Source organism: Mus pahari, chromosome 5, assembly GCF_900095145.1.
Source record: "Mus pahari chromosome 5, PAHARI_EIJ_v1.1, whole genome shotgun sequence".
Lineage (NCBI taxonomy): Eukaryota > Metazoa > Chordata > Mammalia > Rodentia > Muridae > Mus > Mus pahari.
Genome location: NC_034594.1, coordinates 117,022,441 through 117,027,285, shown reverse-complemented (window position 1 = coordinate 117,027,285; position 4,845 = coordinate 117,022,441).

Here is a 4,845-nt window from a genome sequence, read left to right as displayed (position 1 = left end):
GTTTCCACTTGGTTGATTTCAGCCCTAAGTTTGATTATTTCCTGCCTTCTACTCCTCTTAGGTGAATTTGCTTCCTTTAGTTCTAGGGCTTCTAGTTGTTCTGTCAGNTTACTAGTATGTGCTCACTCTAGTTTCTTTTTGGAGGCAGCCAGGGCTATGAATTTTCCTCTTTGGACTGCCTTCATTGTGTCCCATAAGTTTGGGTATGTTGTGGCTTCCTTATCATTAAACTCTAAAAAGTCTTTAATTTCTTTCTTTATTTCATTCTTGACCAAGTTATCATTGAGAAGAGTGTTGTTCAGTTTCCATGTGAGTGTTGGCTTTCTATTGTTTATGCTGTTAAGATCAGCCTTAGTCCGTGGTGATCTGATAGAATGCATGGGATAATTTCAATATTTCTGTATCTATGGAGGTCTGTTTTGTGACCAAGTATATGGTCAGTTTTGGAGGAGGTACCATGTGTGGCTGAGAAGAAGGAGTATCCTTTTGTTTTAGGATAAAATGTTGTGTAGATATCTATGAAATCCATTTGTTTCATAACTTCTGTTAGTGTCTATATGACTCTGTTTAGTTTCTGTTTCCAGGATCTGTCCATTGGTGAGAGTGGGGTAATTGATGACTGGTGGTAATTTCTTATTCAAAGATAAACTGTGTTGATTTCCACAATAGCTCCTACTTAAAGATAAGTTTGGTTCTTGGGAGGAAGTAGCTCTAGTGGTCAAAATATAATTTTATTTGGCTTTTTGAGAACAATACTGGGTTATGTCATTGCTGTAAAATGTAGTAATGCACAGATGTTTTCTGAGTGCCCAGCTTTTGCCAGGCCTAGTTTTATTACTAATGGTTTAATGCTTGGGAATACTGAGTGAGAGCAAGCTGTCTAAGTTCTTAAATATAGTGATGAGATAGGTATTAAACAAGTAAAACCTGCTATCAAGCTGTGGAGCTTAAGTCATAAATCTCAATTTCTATTACCACACACACACACACACACACACACACACACTGTAAACACACTCAGATACTGGGAATTGTGAGACAAACTCTGTAGTCATCTTCTGGTCTGGTGCTCTTTGGTTCTTTCATACTTTCCCCAATTGTTAAGCTTCACCCTGGCTAAGTCAAATGTGCATGTTTACTTGGCCTACGTCCCACTTCTCCTGTTCTTGTTCCTCAAATGTGTAACATCAAGCATCATTTTTCTCTGTGAGTTTCAATTTTGGTAAGCATTGTGTTTTTCATAAGCCCGGTCAAGCCTTTTCAGTGTTCGTGATTTCTTTCAACACATATTTCATGCACTTGAATAAAGAAGATGTATTCCCTGTGGAGCTGGGGATGGTGACAATTCAGAATTTCCAGAAGTAGGACAGTGTTTAGGCCATTAGAAGAAACATAATCATGTGTGTCAAATCACAAACTGAAATTTTAAGTACTTTGAGCATCTTGGTCTTTGCCCTAAAACTAAAGTTTTTCTCGAGAAAGTAACAGAAATCATGAGAACTATAAAGTGGTATAGCACAGAGGGGACAAAGTCAGAGAAAGGAGAGCCTGGGACAGTTTCTTTTATAGAGATGAGAATCAGTAAGTGACTGTGAAATGAAAGAGAAAATTTCATTATAATGTAAACAATATGCACTAGGATAAATAAACTTTATTGCTTAAAAAAAATTAGACATATATATGTTTGGAGTACCCAGATATGAGTTGGAGAACAATACAAAGCTGTACTAGGTACATGAATTTCTCAGTAATTTACTATTAACAATCTGAATTCTGAAGCTATCATCCAAAAAGCAAAAGATTCAGCAGTAACAAAATGAAGCTCTCATTTATTTATGAAACCACAGTTTTAAAAACAGAAGGTATCTTTAAATTGTGACTTGTTTATTTTTGGAAATACTTTAAAGGTTTTTCAGTTATAGAAAATTTAAAAATATCAATTGAAGACATTATGGCTTATGATAGGAAGCCATATCTCTATCTAGTTGTGGGCTGTCTTTTTTTTCTCCTATCCTAATTTTGTATGCACATTTCCTAAGCATTGAATTCTTCTTCTTCCAATCAATAAGGCCTCCAGATGGCATAGGGAAAGAGCATGTAATTTACACTTGATATTTTGTTCTACCTAATTCTATTTTTATTGCTGGACCATAAGGATTGTAAATGTTGATTTTGAATTTCTTATAGTCCCTTCAAAGATGACTCTATGAATTAAACAGCTGGGATTTACTTTAAAAGCTTTAAAAAAAAATCAATTGTGATTCTCTTCGGAACATCCTCTAACCGTAATAGAGGGCAGAGAGAGTGGACGAGCAGGGCTTGAGGGCAGCAGTTTCTTTAGGGGTACATTTAATCTCGCTTTTGAAGTTCAAGTACAGGGACCAGACCTGGGCTGGCTTTCTGGTAGAGGTTACCTAATGTTTTACAGCAATGCATATTTGAACGATTTTGGTGATAATTTTAATAAAAATGAAAAGACAGTTTAATGAAAATAAGAAAACACCTTATATAAATAGAATAAATATGTACTAAGAACAAATAATAAAAAGAATAAATAAACAAAACAAATAAAGGAAAGGTGATGGAAGGCTTGTGATTGGGCACTAGTTCCTGACAGCAGTTGAGAGAACATATATGAGGGTAGCGTGAGAAGGAATATTTGAGCAAAAATATTAAGTAAGGTAAAGGTTATGGGGAATTTATCATATGACTTGATTTAAGGTACTACCATAGTGGTTTTCCTTCAGAATTCAAGCAATATTAAAGAATCATAGTTAATTATTCAAATGTTGTGGTAAGCTGTTAGTAAAAACACTGACTATGGCTTCAAGAACTATTGCCTAAATGTGATTTGAAACAGGTGGGAAGTAGCAAATCTTTAGCACATATCATTTTATATAAATGGACAATAGAACAGAGATATGCTATATCTACTATAAAGTAAAAATACAAATTAATTTGGAATTCTGAGGAATGTATTGCTAACTGATCAGCTACAACAGCAAGCTACACACTAGAATTATATTATTTTCTATAAAAAATGATTGTGGAATTGAAATACATTTTAGTTGACTCAATACCTTCAAGAAATCATGCAAAAACACTCGATAAAGATAAGGAGAAGGGCTTATGCCTTGCCTATCTGCACCTAGTACCTAGCATGCTTTTTGGTGCTTAGAACATGTATAATGCACACTGTCAAAGAAGTGAAAGGCACTACTTTCTTGCCCATTTTAAGGCATTTTTAATTAGATATTTTCTTCATTTATATTTCAAATGCTATCCGCAAAGCCCCCTATACCCTCCCCCTACCTTGCTCCCCAACCCACCGACTCCTGCTTCCTGGCCCTGGCATTGCCCTGTACTGGGGCATATGATCTTCTCTTGTCCAGTTTTTTTTAAATTTTTTGAATAATTTATTTTTTTCAATTTTTATTAGCTATTTACTTCATTTACATTTCAAATGCTATCCCCCAAAGTTCCCTATACCCTCCCTCCTGCTCCCCTACCTACCCACTCCCCCTTCTTGGCCCTGGTGTTCCCCTGTACTGGGGCATACAAAGTTTGCAAGACCAAGGGACCTCTCTTCACAATGATGGCTGACTAGACCATCTTCTGCTACGTATGCAGCTAGAGACATGAGCTCTGGGGGTGCTGGTTTGTTCATATTGTTGTTCCACCTATAGGGTTGCAGACCCCTTCAGCTCCTTGGGAACTTTCTCTAGCTCCTCTATTGGGGGACCTGTGTTCCATCTGATAGCTGACTGTGAGCATCCACTTCTGTGTTTGCCAGGCACTGGCATAGCCTCACAAGAGATAGCTATATCAGGGTCCTTTCACCAAAATCTTGCTGGTTTATGCAATAGTGTCTGTGTTTGGTGGCTGATTATGGGATGGACCCCTGTGTGGGGCAGTTTTTGGATGGTCCATCCTTTTGTCTCAGCTCTAAACTTTGCCTCTGTAACCCCTTCCATGGGAGATTTGTTCCCAATTCTAAGAAGGGTTGAAGTGTCCTCATTTTGGTCTTCATTCTTATTCATTTACATGTGTTTTACAAATTGTATCTTGGGTATTCTAGGTTTCTGGGCTAATATCCACTTACCAGTGAGTACATATTATGTGAGTTCTTTTGTGACTGGGTTACCTCACTCAGGATGATACCCTCCAGATCCATCCATTTGCCAAGGAATTTCATAAATTCATTGTTTTTAGTAGCTGAGTAGTATTCCATTGTATAAATGTACCACATTTTCTGTACCCATTCCTCTGTTGAGGGACATCTCATATATTTCCAGCTACTGGCTATTATAAATAAGGCTGCTATCAACATAGTGGAACATGTGTTCTTAGTACCAGTTGGAACATCTTCTGGATATATGCCCAGGAGACGTGTTGCTGGATCCTCCGGTAGTACTATGTCCAATTTTCTGAGGAACAGCCAGACTGATTTCCAGAGTGGTTTTACAAGCTTGCAATCCCACCAACAATGGAGGAGTGTTCCTCTTTCTCCACATCCTCGCCAGCATCTGCTGGCTTTTGATCTTAGCCATTCTGACTGGTGTGAAGTGGAATCTCAAGGTTGTTTTGATTTGTATTTCCCTGATGATTAAGGATGTTGAACATTTTTTGAGGTGTTTCTCAGCCATTCAATATTCCTCAGTTGAGAATTCTTTGTTTAGTTCTGTGCCCCATTTTTTAATGGGGATACTTGGTTTTCTGTAGTCCGTCTTCTTGAGTTCTTTATATATAATGGATATTAGTCCCCTATCTGATTTAGGATTGGTAAAGATACTTTCCCAATCTGTTGGTGGCCTTTTTGTCTTATTGACAGTGTCTTTTGCCTTA